Source organism: Erpetoichthys calabaricus, chromosome 8 (genome assembly GCF_900747795.2).
Source record: "Erpetoichthys calabaricus chromosome 8, fErpCal1.3, whole genome shotgun sequence".
In the NCBI taxonomy this organism is placed as follows: Eukaryota; Metazoa; Chordata; class Cladistia; order Polypteriformes; family Polypteridae; genus Erpetoichthys; species Erpetoichthys calabaricus.
Genome location: NC_041401.2, coordinates 46,068,630 through 46,086,330, shown reverse-complemented (window position 1 = coordinate 46,086,330; position 17,701 = coordinate 46,068,630). Strand labels below are relative to the sequence as shown.

The 17,701-nt window shown below is 35.5% G+C and overlaps 1 protein-coding gene across 2 annotated transcripts in view; it reads right to left on the bottom strand.

The window, feature by feature from the left end:
* spopla (speckle type BTB/POZ protein like a) overlaps positions 1 to 16,818 on the bottom strand; it is a 105,950-nt gene extending 89,132 nt beyond the window's left edge. For both annotated transcript variants that reach the window (XM_028806507.2, XM_028806508.2), the window contains exons 1-2: positions 16,572 to 16,818; positions 14,056 to 14,234 (exon numbers count right to left, since the gene is read on the bottom strand). The gene's annotated coding sequence lies outside the window, so the exon portion shown is untranslated. The remainder of the gene's footprint in view (positions 1 to 14,055; positions 14,235 to 16,571) is intronic.
* Between the last annotated feature and the right edge of the window lie 883 nt (positions 16,819 to 17,701).

The following is a 17,701-nucleotide window of genomic DNA, read 5'->3' as shown; positions in this document are numbered from 1 at the left end:
TCAGCGGTGTAGCAGTGAGAAAGGTCCCCCTTAAACAGTTTGCCGCTGCGCCACGTTGCGAATGTTGTTTAGGCAATTTAAACTGGTGTTGTGATATAAGAAAAATCCATATCATAACAAAAATAAAAAACGGTTTTCGGTATGAACCAGTATACCGCATGTACTACATGTATGAACATCACATATAATAATAAAACGAGCCAGGGAGTGGTTTCCCTTGGAGATTTAAGCCAGTACTGGTCACTCATACATTAGATCAAGGGGTGGCAATATAATGTACGTGTAACTGCATATGTGTATTGCATGAAGAGCACAAAGTACTGCTGAAACAGAAAAATGCAGGTGCCATTGAGAAAGGGCGAGATGTTACAAATTTCATTTGACTACAGCTGCCACACCGCTACTTTTAGATTGATTATTTCATAGAAATTTCACTACTAAGTGATTCTGACCTTCCAGTATGCAGTTAAGCTTTGGGTTTGGTTGATATTTTGGCAGAGGTTATATAAACAATCTAAGATGCTGTTGCTTCTACAAGTTGAATAAAATTGCCTAACGCTCAATGTACAATATAAATAAATGTGATCTTAAAATTGTGATTTGATTTGTAATATAATTTTTAGAAGTCAAGGTTCAGTTCAATATTACTCTAAAATAAATTTAAAACATGATGGAGCATTACCACACGAGATACCATCAAAATATTAACCGTTTTATATTCTAATGCAAGGGTGACATATTTATTACATTTTTTAATTCACACAGAACAATGAAATAAAGAACAATTATCATCAAAGCTGTGATATGTGGCTCTGTGCAGTAATTAGATGCTTCTCCAATCTATAATCAACAGAACATTATTTTCTCAAAAACGCTTTGACAAATTGGATTGAAATTTGTGGGCATTATAGAAAAAAGTGACACCAAGATACCAAGAAGACATGATTCACCAGTGTTTGTGTGTCTGCTTATATCTCTTCAATGATATATTTTACAGGTAGCAAAACTTTTACTTCTGGTGTCCAGCTGAATTGTGTTGTGTTGCAGCAGTCTATTAGCCAGTGAAATTGCTGTGAAGAAGGTGTCTGTTGTTAAGGTTCTACCTTTGTCCACAAACAGATCCATAAGCTTTATGACCACAGACTTGAAAAGTCTTTGCCCCAAGTTATAACTCAAAACACAGTTCTCAACAAACCGCTAACAGATGCCCAAGATCGCGGCAAATCGGTCGTCTTTCACACGTTCTGCACAGGTGTCTCTATTATCAAAGTGCAAATGCCGCATGGTAGTCTAATAGTGGTCATGGGACATCATATTTTTGGATTGCCGGTACAACAAATAGTTCTGAGCAGGCATCAATCACAGCAAAATGTGGTCATCACTGCTCTTGTGCAAAGAATGGAGATAAATGCCATCAACTCAGAGAGGGAGAGGCAAGTTTGTTGTACTATGTCCAGCCTCAAACCCAGAACCTTTGGGTTATTAGGCAGTAGTTCTTACCACCATCCAAGAATACACATAGACTTCCTGTCAATTGATATTTGAGCTTGGATTTTTAACTAATTGACAGCAACATGTAAATCAAATGATTTTTTTCCTTTGATTATATTCTTGAATAAAAGTGCACGTGTTTATTTGATATTTGGGCTAAAGTCTTCACACATTATACACTTCATATAATTATTAGTATAACATGGAAAAAGTTTCTCTTATTTCTGTGTTCAACAGTTCCTGTCATCCTACACTTACACAGATCGTTGTAGACACGGAACACACATGAAATGTATATATTCCAAATAACGATATATTATTTACCCTATACAACTCCAGGCACCTCACTCCCAGATAAAATGAAAATTTGCGCTGAAATGAAAATTTTGCGACAGACTCAGCTCCTTCGGTAGGGGCAATGGGATAGCAGGCTGCTTGTGCTGATCAACATATTTGCAAAACAAAAGACGCTGATGGAGAGGTGCTAAAGAATTTAAGGTGGCCTGGAATTATGTTTTTTTGTAAGCTTCAGGGATTTTAGTGTTAAACCACCACTGCTGGTAACAGGAAGGGGATGGCATAAAAATGCTCTACTGCTTTTATTAAACAGTTCAAAAATCAAAACAATTAGTGTCCATTAAAGTACAATGCTTCCAAATATCAATAAATAATCTTTAAAACAGTGGAAATCTGCAAGAATAAAAACAAGACTGAAAATGAGACTAAACCAAACGCCACAGTTAGCGAGTCACTGTTCCTTCCAGACTTTGATGAACCCAACACAACTCCCTCATCGTCTCACCAGCTCACCCATAGTTCAAAGAGCTGGCAGAAAAAACTAGCAGCTGTGGTCCTCTCCTCCCGACCCATCTTAGCCTCCACAAGTGGCATCAGCCCGACCACTTGAGGTCAGTTGTCCTCCCGTCTTTCTTCACACTCCTGCAGTCGTACCTCTGATACCTTGGGAGGATGACACCTCGATTGTAACCGCTCCTCCGGGATAGTCAGCAGGCACAATCCGCCTGTAGAGCACCAAACCTTTGGTCCTCTGCGGGGCAAACGACCACGCTGTTCTTTCCCACACTGGCTGGCTAGCTCGACGTGCCCCTCCACCCACTGCTGTTCGTTCTCAAGCTCTTTTCTCAATTGGTGCGTCTCAGCCCAATTACTCCACCAACTTCCCACAGCTGCACAAGAATACTCACAAGTAATCATTTATTTATTAAAAATGCCCTTTTTCTAAACCAAGGACCCGCTATACCACAAGCACAAACCTAAACAAAACATACTTGTACATCACTTTTCAAGCTACATATAGCCACAGGATTTTCAGAAAACACAAAGGAGGAAGAACATGACAACTTGCCCTAGAGGACATATAAATACCATATGATTAATTTAAGGAATGCACACGTTTTTCTTCAGTGCCTCTTTGTAACATGAAGGTCATAATTTGCATGTTCACAGGTCTCTGTGTACAGAAGCACAAGCTACAATCTTAAATTTTGGGTTTCTCTTCCTTACTGTCATAAGGTCAAGAATTTACAAACATTCCACAATGAAAATACTGCAGTGCATCAGTCGACATTGATGTTGGTGTTCATGGTGATTTGCTTTTATTAATTTAGTACATGCATGGCACATTCAGGTTAAATACCTGTACATACTAGGGCTGGGCAATTGAACCTAAATTGATACTGTGGTAAATATTAACCTGAAATGCAAAATTTCTAGATATCTTTTCAAAAAACTTTAAAGATAGACATTTATACGCAAGTTTTTCATACAAAAACCAAACCCTAGAATACTTCTCACAATAAAATTATAAACTACTTGAAAAGGAAAACTGTTTGTTTGTTCAAAATGTAACAATTTCATAAAAAGCTGTGCCTCACAGTCAGCTCAAAGAACATTTTTACAACTTTTTTTTGCCTATCTCCTCTACTTAATTTTGTTTTCAATTGAGATTTCGCTGGTGTCTGCATCCATCTGTCACTATCATCTCAGTAAACTTTGCTTTCTATCTCTCCATTTGACTTTTTCAGAAAGACAAGGCTCCTGGTTCATTACCATGCTAATAACAGAGTACAATACATGCATATACAGCGCCCTCCACAATTATTGGCAATTAATTACTAATTAAAATTTCCAATTTACTCTGATCCACTTTAAAAACTAAACTAGAAATTACAAAAATGCTCCCATTACATTTTATAGGAATTGTTAGGGGTGCCAATAATTGTGGCACACATGATTTCATGTAAAAAATGTATTTCTTAATGTGGGATTTTTTTTCCCCAATGAATAAATGTACTTCAGTTAAAGGTTGAATTTTTCTCTTTTTTGTGTTGTGAGCTTATATTTTTTGGGGAAAAAAAAGAATTTATTAGGAGCCTAAGAACACATCTTAACCAGGGGTACCAATAATTGTGGAGGGTGCTATATGTATATTAAACATTAGTTGTATGATTTATTATTTTTAATGTTTCCAAATCATGTATTTACACATAAAGGATTTTTAATGTCTATAACTGTTATGCCATACGTTGCATTCGGGTATTTCTTTTAAAACTTTCACCAGCATTGTAAGTAATGCAGCTGGGCAACGTGTAAGAAACACCCACTGTTCTTAATAGCTTCTTAAATTCTTCTGTTTCAACAGTATAGATAGTAGGTACTGAAAAAGCACTGAAATATCTGTTAGTATCAATTCTAACATTTTTAAAATTGTTCAATACTCATTTGTCACAATATCGATTCTGCAGCTGATACTAAGAATGAACTTCCACTTTGCTTTGGCTCCAGTTGCAGCTCTGTTTAACCCCCATTCACTGATAAGCATTAATAAGATTGCAACTTTGATTGCAGTGTCCAAGCCTTCACCAGCATGATTAACAAAAAGGGCAGTCGGAGTGGCACCTGGAAATATTTCGGCATTGTACCAACCAAACATTTTCTATCACACAATACTGACTAAAGGAGCTAATACAACCAAATTACCTAAACATCTTAAGGGCTGACACGCAAATCTGTACAAAGAATTTCTTATTTCTAAATTACAGAAACACTAATCTGAATAATCTTGTAAATTTCTGCATTTAAGTAGGAATGTGATATGTTTTTTTTGTTTATAGAGATTAAAAATGTTTTTGTAGTGAAACGCTTAATGCACTTAGGCAGGAGTCTGCAGTTATTATTTACCTGCCGGTGGGTTTTATTCTGCTATGCTCATTCAGGGCAACACTCTTTAGCACTGCGTCTCTGTCGCACCCTCAATTATTGCAGTGTGTTACCTTCTTCCATTATAAATTCTTATTCTTCATCTAATTTACTACATAATTTAAGGCGACTTTTCAGTGCTCAATTCCATAGATAGTAGCACTACCTATTCCAAAAGCTCATATACGTACTTGGTGACTTAATTGAAAGTTGGTTGCATTTGGCTGGTTATGTTGGCCTCTTCACAGATGGAGTCTGCATGAATGCTGTAGAATAGTACATTTTCCTTGAGCTGTATCACAAAAAACGCTGACCAGACACAGCAATGATTGAGACTAGATTTTTTTTCTTTTTTTTAATCTTTGATGACAACCCATAATGTTGAAGAAGCCCAGCTCAAAATTCAAATCTTCCAATATAAAACTAAGACTGTAGTAGGTTTGAATCTGGGATGTGCCGTAATGCATATTAAGGTTAACGCCAAAGCTATTGACTATAATTATTCCTATGCTTTGACTGAAATAATTAAATGTTTTAGTCACAGGTAATATTCCTGGTAGTTTTCTTAACAGAAATGTCTCATGAATAAATATCAAAACTAAAAGGTTTCTGTCTTATGACCAGAAAGACAGGCATAAAAAGTCACAAGCACAGTCTACACTACCAGCTGTTTTTGCACTACATGGAAAGTGTGATGCAAGATCACCAGAGGACAAGAGACTAAATAGGGCAGCTGCAGGATACATATGCTAGGATCCAGTTCCTGTGTATACAATGCCAGAAATTTAGTACTTGATACCAATACCAGTGAAATTTCATGATACTCAATTACTCCATTACTAAAGTGAACAATATTGTGCCTTTTCTATAACAGAAAATAAAATACATAAATACTAATACATGTACTTATTTAGCTGATGCCTTTATCCAAGGTAATACACAACATTTGAGATAAAAGTGGTTCCAATTTTTTTCTTTTTCCAATTGTAGCACAGGCGGGTGACATAACGGCACCACCCATCAAGAAGTTAACCCAACTATTGTTTAAGTGAACTAGTATTTGCATACATAAATATCAAAATACAATGCAGTGCTTGAATTTTAATGTGTTATGGACATGGGCATCCCCCCAGTGTAACATAAATGGAGAATATTTTATATCTTGAGGATTTCAGAATAAGGTTTATAAAGGATGATATTAACATTGGCTACCTAATTTATTTTACCATATGCATATTCCAAATTTATTCTCTGATATTTCTCTCCAGTAACTGAAAAATATTGCTTAGTAAACAAAGTCAAACAATATATTTGTACGGTTGAATTAGTGAATTTAAAGATAATTCAGGATATTTCAAAGAAAATCTTTAAAGCTTTTGGGACCAACATGCATTTAAAATATGCTTTTTTAGAGAATCACTCTGTTAAGCTTTTTAACATTTGTAACAAACTAAGGTGCAATGAATGAGTCAAACGGATTCAATTTTCTAATGTCACAAATTCTTGGAACTTAATTTTCCAAAACTGCCCCTCCTTTAATTATTATATTTTTTATATTTGTCCAAACATTAATTTCCTGCGTGAAATCAAACTTGTCAGTGTTACATTAATCCACTATTTCAGAGCTCCTATAAAACACTCTTTGTTATTCTGTTCTCAAAGAATCTTTTGTATGAATGATTAGACTATTCCAGAAGCCTTACTTTGCAATCATAACTGACCTGTGGAAAAGAAGGAGTGCATCAACATACTAGGCAGTAACTCTTCAGTTTATAAGCATGCATAGCTGGTGTTTGGGCTGCTTTGGCCTTAACTCTGAGCAGGAAAGGGAAAGCTTGGAAGATGCCTTCAAAGAGTTCAGGAATGATGGCAGCTAAACATGACAGAAATGGCTGGAATCACAACTCAATGCTTCATCAAACAAAAAAGCATTTCAACAAGATCAAATGTGGGTCCTCTGCTCTAGGCACAATACACACCTCACCATTCACAAGGGCCTACATGTACCAGGTGTGTCTACAGCATTATCATGACTAAGGAAGGCAGTGTCTGCTTTCAGCAGGTCCCTACAATTGTGCAAACAGCGATAGAAAAAACAAAAAGAGTTACAGCTACCTGAACACAAGCTTATTCATGATGAGCAGACAAGCTGGGACTTGGTGTGAGTTACTGGGTAGTGCAGTTATCTGACCACAGACAGTACAATTATTTTTAGAGTGAAATGGTGGAAAAATGTTTAGAACAGTGGCAGGCTGTCTGCTCAGGTACAGCAAATTACAGAAAAAAAATAAAACCTCATGTCAAAAGATTCTAACGTTGCAGTTCCTGAGGTTGTAAGAATTTTATTGAATCCAGTAATCTCCTTCACTGATGAGCTTAGCCATGAAAAACACACCACACCCTCTTCTGCCCTACAATTAATCTGGAAGATTTTTTGTTATTTGACAGCTGAGCAGAGTGATGACAACTTGGAACAGCAGCTTGAAGAAAATATTGAAAAAGATCTGTGACAAAAGGTATGACAACAGGCATGTGCAGCTGATTCTTAATGCATCTACATTGCTTAACTCAAGGTTTAAAGACAGTCCGATTTCCTTTAGAGATCAAGTCAAGCAAAAGCTCACTAACAGTGTTAATTACTGAGAATGTAAATCAAATTTCAGCAAACATCCTTCTTCAAGCATCAAACAGCCAAAACAGAAAAGCTAAATTTATCTGAAGGGACTGTTAACAAACATACAGCGCATGGGGAGAACAGCCCAAGTGATCACATTCAATCATCATCATCTGAAGATCTGAAGATCTCATAACTGAATTCACAGTTTATGAGAAGATGCCTAAACTCAGTATAGAAGATCATCCACTGGCATGGTGGAAGACAAATGAAAATGGTTTATTTCATCTTACTCAAACTGCAAAGAAGTTTGAAGTTCAAAGAAATTCAGAGCATGTATTTAGTACTTCAAGCCTCATCTGCAGCCCTCTAGAACTTACAAAAACAGCCTAGGATATTTACAAAATAAAGCAGTCTGCACTGCTTGCATGTATGTATTGTCTTTAAGCGTGTTTGTGTGTTAGTTTTGTGAGTGAGCGCACTAACCTATTTACATTAATGTAAAGTTTATTTATTGTTTAAAAAAAAGGCAACAATGTCCTTTTTACTTGAATGTTTTAATTATTTTTATGTATACAATTCAAATAACACTTCATCATACTACCTCAGTAACAGTATTTGTTTTTACCAATGTGAAAAAAACTGTTGAGCAGATTTAAATGTGTTAAAAGAGCTTTACATTTAATGACTACAATTTTTATTATTTGTTAAATTGAAGTAAAGACTTCAATTAGGGTTGGGTGATAAATTGAATTAATCCGATTAATTAGAGTTTGTTTTAAATAGATTTGAAAAATGCTTAAATCGAAAAATCAGGTCTAATCTAATGCTTCCTCTGTCACAAGTCCTTCTACAAAAGTCTGTACCTGTAATTCTCTTAGATACCACAACTGGAAGTTGGTGTGGTTTCCCAGAGACCTCCGGCTCTGCACATGTACAGGGACCTATGTGTCAGACAAACACGAGTGAAGAGAAATGGCTGCTACTAATGAGCGCATAAATACAGATGAAGAAGACACAATAATACCAAAACAAGGGCATGTTACTTCAGTCATATGGACATGGTTTGGTTTTGAGAGGTCAGACATGGAACAGACCACTGTGCAGTGCAAGGTTTGAAGAAAAGCTGTTAAAACAAAAAGTAGCAGCACTATAAAGCAGTTCCAGCATCTGAAACAAAGACATCCAGCGGAATGGGAGCAATGTGTTTCAAGCCGAAATTCCGATGCTAGCTGTAATCGCATTCCCAGAATTGATTTTACAACACAGCCAACTTTACCTGCCTCATTTTCCAGTGTCACACCATATGACAAGACAAGGCAGAGGTGGTAGTACACTACAGATGCGGTGGCATTAAATATCGGTAAAGACATGGTGCCCATTTATACAGTAGAAAAGCCTGGGTTTGTTAGAATGCTAAAAGTAATAGACCCCAAGTACAGAATACCGAGCCGCAAATATTTTGCAGAGGTGGCACTGCCCCGTTTGACAATGAAACTCGGGGAGAAATCGTCGTGCAATTGGAAAAAGCATTACTTTACTCCGCAACAACGGATCTCTGGACGAGCAGAACCATGCAGCCTTACATGAGCCTGACAATTCATTTTATTCATGAGGACTGGGCACTAAAAAGCATCTGCCACCAGATGTCCTACTTCCCTGATGACCACACTGAGGAAATAATAGTTCAAGGGCTGAAAGAAACCCTGGCATCCTGGAAGCTCACAGAAGACCAAATGGTTTGCATGACCACCGATGCTGGCACAAATATGATCAAGGTCTTGAAAGTCAATCAGTGCACAACTCCATTGGTATGTGGGCTGTATAGCCTACTGGGCCTATTGCCAATCTCAATTAACACTATAATTACCAGTGTTCAGAACACCGGGACCACCTTTAACCGCCAGCAGTACATATCACACCTTTCGTTTTTGTTAATGGGACATCGTAGTAGCAAATCCCTCACTCACCCATCAAGAAAACAATGAGGCAGTCAGTAGTCCTCACTGCTGTCACCCCAAAAATGCCGGAAAAATCACATAATACAGTTGTGTTTGCCACATATTTAAGTGCTCATTTATTTAAGTATTGGTTTCAATCATCCTACACCGGTAATAAGATAAAAGCCTCAAATACCAAAAGAACTGATCACTTTAATCACTATTACAGTTGAGTATGGGTGGTCTTATTATTTTGAAAAGATATAAAACGTGTCATGTAATGTTTTTTCTCGTGTTCGTTTTAGATTTCTTAGAATAACAATGCAAATGGAATGACAAGCCGCTTCAGTCGAAAAGAGTGCATTTTATAGTTCATTTCAAATAAAACACAGAGTTGCTAACTTTGGTCAGCTCTCTGGTGTAAGAAGTCAGTACACAAATGTGCATGTATGTAACAGTTTTACTACCTTGTAAATAGTCTGTAGGGTTTGCAAAATACCCCAACACTTTTGATGTAGCTAATATTAGATTTAAAAATGATATAATATAGATTTGCAGTATGATTTATTGCACGAGTGTGACAGTCTGAAAGCCAGAGTGTAATGCCAGATGTGTGAGAGCAGGCAACTCTGAAAACGTATGTTTTTTGCTTCACTTGAGTTGACGAACATGAAATCACCAATAAACTATGTCTATTTATGCAACATTTTCTAAAATTTATACTGCATTTGAAAAATTGTCAGCTGTATGATTTCAGGAGAGAGAAGCCACTCTGTTTGGAACATTAAGGCTTTTTGGTTGAGGGTGTTTGATTTGCTGCTGTTATTGATTAACACTAACTGCACATTAGCGCAAACAAAAGGGCTGCATGTTGGGGGGAAAAAGCACACTGAAGACCACTCTTATTTGTTATTTATAATTTATGCTGTTATTGTCTGCTCATGGTGCTTTATCTTATGTAAATATATTTCAGTTATTTGCTAAATTATTTTTCTGCATTTTATGTTTTATTTAATATTTATTATTTAATACTTATTTTATATTTAATTTTTGTAACACCCCTCTTAATTATAGCTTTTTTGTTATTGTTGTTTCCATATAGTTGCAAAATAAAGAAAATTATTTGAGTTCAGTTTTGTCTTGAGTTCATGTAAAAAAAAAAAAAAAAATCAATTAAAATCGAAAATTTTCCATATCTCAGAAAAAAATCGAGATTTTATTTTTTGCTCGTATCACCCAGTCCTAATTTCAATTCACATGAAATTTTCCATTGAGTTACATTATACACTCTATTGGGTATCAAATTTCAATACTTAGTATCATATCAAAGGTTTGAAATTTTCATATTGTTACTAGGGATGGGAATCGAAAACCGGTTCTTGTTGAGAACCGGTTCCCACTGTTTCAATTCCGTGGAATTGTTTGCCATTTTTGCAAACGATTCCAGTTGCCTCGAATGACGTCACCATGTTGCGTAGCGTCATTTACCCAGCAGGAAACATGGCGCCTAAGCGGCACAAGCGCTCAAAAGTTTGGTTATACTTTACGAGAAAGGATGACAACAGGGCAACTTGTAATACTTGCAAAGTAGATATTTCATCAAAGGGAGGAAACGCTACGAATATGCAAAAGCATTTGCTCACAAAACATGCGATAACCTTATCGTGTTTTTGATCCGCTCCGGACTAGTGAATCTCAACCCAGCAGCAGCGGTAACGTTTGCACGTCCTCTCCCGTTAATATGGCAGGTAACTAATCAACTAACATTCATATTATGTTAGCGTGATTTGCCTTATTGCAAAACCTGCTATTTCTGTGCATTGCATTTAGATGACCATGACGAGAGAGACAGAGTCTGGCTGGCTCAAATGCTGGCAGTTCTCGCTGCAGTCTATCGGTAGCTTCTCCTTTCACAGAGGCGGGGAAAAGTAAAATTTCCTTCCTGAAAAAGCAGATATGCTTATATTTCTGCAAAAGAATTGTTAATTCTCCATAGTTGATGGTTGCAGAATTGCACAGTGCACAGTTCCATTGGACTTGAGTTGATTGTATTTGTTGCTGGCTGATGTAGTTTTATTTTTGAGTGCTCAGCTCATATATACTTTTAAAAAGGAGAGTGTAAATCAATAGGAGAATCGATAAAGAATCGAATTGTTAAACAGAATCGAAAATGGAATCGTAATCATGAAAATCTTATCAATTCCCATCCCTAATTGTTACAACTCTAACAAACAGGTACTGTATATGTCAAGCGCCAGGAAAAAAATCTGCGGAAGGCAGGAGAGGTTGCAACTACCCAGCAAAACTTTACTTTTACTTTCAATCCCAATAAATGTGACATCTTGTTATTACAATCTGCCATTATAAAATTTCAGTAATTAAAACTGCATTACCCTATTAATAATTTTAAACCAAAAAAGTAATGATTATTTTTGACTTCCTCCAAATTACATTCACCTTAACAGACTTAAAGAACACAAACACAGTGTATTTACAAATGTTATTGCAAAACAAACATGATACTATTTAAAATAGAGGTGGACATTCCATGTGTAAGATAAATTCACTTGGTAAACAAAAAAGTAAAAAAAAGACCAGTAATGCAGTTTGCCCCATTACTGATATATTATGAATGAATAATTCACATAAAAGGAAAAAATGTCCAGAGCAATAAACGTATGAAATAGACGGTTGAGGACTTATGATTCACAGACATATCACTTTTGGTGTGAGTTACTGGATAATGCAGTTATCTGACCACAAACAAAGTACATTTTTGGAAAGAAAGCTACATAGGCGAAAGTGTTTTGCAATAAGGTAAGTTGCTGCAGCTGTTATCTACTTCTGTCTGCTGCAAGTCTGCTCACACGCTATGCAACAGCATAAGAACACTTTATGGAACTATGCCTAGGAGACAACTCATTTAACAAGAGGGCACGCTGCAAGCACTGCACATGCCTAGATGGCCTCTCCATATGCAGTAATGTTTCATCTTTATATGTCACACTGCTTGTACTGTCCTTCCAGATGCTGTTGAAAATCTGAAGTACTGCACATCAAGATTTTTGGCTTTTGCATGATTTTTTTTTTTTTAATTTTAAATCAAAAATGCAATACATCTTGCCCTACTACATATTGAATTTAGATCTCTTCCAAAAATACTTTTGAACAGTCTAACAAAAATCAGGTATGAGCCAAAAATCATGAGTCACTTTTAGCTGCACTGTGAACATAGCCTAAAATAATTTGTAATGGAAAGGGGAGTTATCATATGCTAGATCAATCCTACTACCATGTAATACACAGGATTCGAAAGGCTACAGAAACAGTAATAAATAGCATTATTATATACAAAGCATAAACAGCACACATAATCACTACCATCGATTTGACTAAGAAATAACTTAAAATAATTGAGGGGAAAAAGAAAAGAAAGCTCTAATTTACTATGAGTAAGGAAGAAATATCAATGTCAAACTGTCGGTTTACAGGACAGTAGTAAACCATATCAACATGAGTAATGGAAATGAAATTAAAATAAGGTACGACTGTATGTTTTTGCCAATATATCTAAATAAATTTTAATTCACCCACTAAAAAGATGTTCGGTCTTTCTTTTTTTGGATATACTTTATTAATCCCCAAGGGGTTACTGTCTTTCTGCATGACCTCTGTTAAGTCAAAGTGCAAGATGCAGAAATAATCCTTAAAACATTTTTTTCAAATAAAATGTAAGAATGCTTTTTGGAATAGTGAAGTTATTATTTTATATTATATATACCAGAATGATTTAAATCACTAATGAAAATAAAGTGAAGGATTTTAATCAATTCTTCATCAATGTAGCCCACATATGTGAAATCTCTGCTACTACTGGATGCCAGGCAAACAAAATTCACAAAATGTAGTATCTGTTGTATATGAATTTGTCGATGATATCAGATCAGTATTTTCGGTTCAGTTATGTGCATGTTTACAGTCTACAGTAAATATCTTTGTAAGAACTTAGCTTTAGAAAACTTCCTACTATGAGAATGGAAAAATAGAGTAATTGAGAAACTTTTAAAGAACATTTTTAGTTATGAATGACTCAAAACATTAATAAATTAATCTTACAAACATCTCCCAGCTCAATTTCCCCTTGTACATTTTGACAGTGCTGAACATTGTAATCTCTTGTGGGTATTCAAAGATATTCTAGCATGAAAAAGAAAAAAAAACACTGGTTTATACTGTATATGCCATATTTTAAAACTACTATATATTTATGATCGTGGCAGCAGTATGGGACTGCAGTGTAAGCATCACAACTCCAAAAGACTAGGTTTCCAACTTGGACCAGATACTACTAGTGTGGTGTTTACAGATTCTCCACACCTGTGGGATTTCCTCTCTCATCTTAAAAGATATTTTTGCTAAGTAAACTAGTAATTTCAAATTGGCTCAGTGTCAGTGTGAATAAGTGTGCCTTGCAATGGATCAACACCAAGTTTAAATACCAAAAAAGAATATTCCAAGTATTTTTCATTGAGGAAATACTAATTTATTCCAAATAAAAAACAGATTCACACAAAAGTCAAACTAAATATAAAATACAAATAAATAAGATCATTACAACCTTATGAATAAAATAATGAAATAAACAAACATCTGTGTTAAATGGAAACTGCAAAAAGTGTTTTGTTCTTGCTCAGTAGGTTACTGTATACAAAAAAATAATATCCACAATTAAATATAACTAAATTAAAACAGTACGGACTTTCTAAAATAAGTATTAAAATAGTCACTTACTAATTTAAGAAGACTATGTGGCACCAAGAATGGATGTAGCAAGAGAAAGGAACTCGGTGATCAGTTTGTGGAAGGCAACTGAGGCGATGAGGAAGAATTGGAGTGAAATGAACACGGTGAACTGCATTCATCTGTATCCATTTTTTCTACATCCTCCACTACAATAACTGTTTTTTTCACTTAAAGAAATAAAAATAAATATAGAGATGAACACAACAGACTACCTTGAATGTAAATACCACCTACAATGATCTTCTTAACTATCATGTTCAGCATTTGCTTGCTTTCTGCAAAATCAGTCCAGCATCAATATATGGCAAGAGAAGTTTAATTTAGGGCCAAGAAAAAGTTTGGATATACAGAAAGAGCAAGGATTCTTTATATTTGTATAAGTAAATACCTAGATATCAGACAATCTAAATGCAAAATGAATTACAATTAAAAAAGTTACATTAAAAAATAATCTGGTGAACAGTTATAAAAACTGAAATCTATTCAAATGTATTTGTAAAAGCTTAACTTAAGGACTTAAGAAGCATGACGTACTCTTCAAGCTTTTCAAAGGCCCAAGGAATTTTAGAACATTGTGTAAGAAATACACATCAAGTAAACTGTATTCTATGGAAGAAGAGGATGCATCAAAACAAATCTTCAAATTAGTAACACTGCATATACACACAAAAGATGGTAAAAGAACTGGAAAGGGGAATCTGGATATATTTACTTATTTTTATTTTGTTTATATTATTTTTTATCACATCGGGAATGCTTTTGTACATCACAATGAGAAATAATGGTGGTTCAACATACGTAAATGTAGGAAAACAAACAATATTTAAAAGATATTAAACAAATGTTAATATTTCAAAGAGCTACACTAATGTAAGTTGTTGTGTGTTTACTACTTATAATACAAGAATTTAAATATATATAGATATTATTTATACTGTCTGCACCCAGAAACAAAAATTAAGAATACAAAATGAAATACACTAATCCAATCACTTTAGCTACTAATTATTTAAGTTCTTGTTTTTGGTTTAATAACAATTAACATTATGCACAATTTAATGGAGGCCTGATACATAACTTCCTAAGAAATGGTTTGGTAAGTTCAGGCCGTCTATTCATCTACAATAGTTTTGAACAACAAAAGGGTGTCTTTAAAGGCTGCATGGTATTAATTTGGCTTGCAGCCCCAGGAAACTGAATAAGTATATTTGAAATAAACTGTATCACGAGAATGTAAATAACATTTAAAGGTTTACAATACAAATCAAAACAGGTGTTCTACAGTAATATTCAAATTCTGAAAGTGCGGAGCCTGGAAATGTCCAACTAAAACACTTCCCAGGATTAAAACAAATGAATTGCTTATTAACGAAAAATAAAACCAAAGAACTATAATGCCATCTTACAGCAACCAAAGTCTATTTACTTTTTAAGATTATTTTTATTTACTTTTTTTTTTTAAGATTTATAGGACCTAATACTAACTGAGTGCAGTACGTTCAAAATTTTAGTGTCGCTTTATGAACACATTTTGAAAGGATGCCAAAACACGACTATCTTGTGGCATGTTATATAAATGCATTTATTTCAAAAGAGGGAAGTGTAACGTACAATTAATCGTGTATGTCACATTCCAAAAGGTCTCCCGTTACTAAATGAATTGATATGATAACTTGGCCCCACGCTAAGCATCACAAAGCACTAAGCAGTGTGTTAGTAACATCATCGCAAGTCCTCCCTAGGACATTAAGGAAACTATACCAGAACTCATATCATACACTATAAAGAATAAAGTAGTTAAAACAACACATAAAATGATACAGTTTAGCGTTTTTCACATTAAATAATCTAATCTTGCGGCCTATTTTCATATCACGTATCCGTGCCTTGCTTAAACACAAGAACACTCCTACTCTTCAAAAAGTAAACAAGGCAGTAAGTGCACCATGACTGCGTAATCGGTTTCCCTAAATTTAAATTAAATAAAAAGGGTTTACTCTTAAAATTCATATACATCGTCAGAAATAAGCCGGCTTCACGAAAACGAAAGGTCTAAAATGAGTTGACAGAGATTAGATCGGTCGGCGTTAGACAATATATTCTTGTTTATTTCAATCAAAAGTGACATTTAAAAATATTCAATCAAACACGCGTCAAGTGCAACGCTTTTACCGGCCTGGGAGCAGTTAAGAGAATCTCGAAACGGAGGTCCCGGGCTGCACCAAACCACTGTGACACTGGGAGGAAGGGGAAATCAGTTGGCTCGGCCTAAGGTCCTCTCACCGGCCCCAAACGTGGAGCCAGTTCGATATCCAAGACGAATGTCCACCAAGTTCGAGAAAGTAAATACTTATGGCATTATATTATTTTAAAACGCCACTTTATTTAAACACTAAGTGGCCTGGGTCGGGATTTTCAACCCTGTATGTTAAGCTGCTTTTTGGTCCACCTTCTCAAGTATCAAAATAAAAGGAAAGGAAAACAAAATGAAAAAAAATACGAACCTTTCCTCCACTCTTCCTCTTGGGGTACACCCCCAAACATCTGTTCTTTTCTGTTTCCCTAACCTTTTATTCAACTAAATTACTGTGTCAAAACAACTCCAAATCCCTTCCCCTGTTTCTCTAGCTCCCTTTGTGCTACGAGAATCTAGATTTTCTCTTCAAAACACCCTCTGTACCCATAACAGCAAGAGAGAGACGCTGGTTTCCTTGCACGCCGTGGTGCGCATGCGCGGTGGTCAGGGCTTCAGGAAAAACTTCCTGCTTTTTTGTTGCTACTTGGGTTCATCCTGTTGCCTGATCGAAGTGAAAGTCCAGTCTTGATACGCTTAAAAAGAAACGCGGAGCATAAAAATATAAGAAAATTACAACAAAAAAATAATATCAAGTTATATAATCAGCAATGATAAGCGTTTCAAAGTTTGTTCCGATTTTGAAATGCTTCAAGCCCACCATAAGACAACACGATAATTCATTTTATTGTTGTGAAAAAATGTTAGTAATACTGATCGCTCCTGTTTAAACTAATACACATCTCTCAGGTAACAGTAAAAAAAATGTATGGGTAATACATACGTAAATCTGAGTCCGTTTTTGGCATTTTACTAATTTTTATAAATTACAAGTACAGGTGCAGAAAAAAGGTGTTATCAGGGAATTCTACATGAACACATCCATTGATTTTTACTTGTGCTAAACTCTCAGAATTTATGGTTGCCACGTAACATCAAATCTTTCCAGATCTCTGCAGAAAAACAACAGTACATGCAAGGATTTTTTTTAATCAAGTCGCTTTATTGTCATATCATCCATACACAGTATTTCAGTATATTGTGATATCCACCTGGATGATGAGACAACAGCCATTACTGTATGCAAAAGTATGCTCACCAAACATTACCACACATTAGCTATTATGTGGTGAAGAGATGAGAGAGATAGTTAGCCAGAGGAACTGGGGTTGATTAGAGGGCAGAATGACCCCTTACTCTTTTTTGAAAGATGCCCAAGGAACGTTTATGACCACAGAGGGTTAGGACCATGGCTTTTTGTCTCATCCAAAGTTTGGATCTATTTTTACAGCACTGTGTCCTTGCCATTGCACTAATGCTTGGGATCCACAAACAGACCAC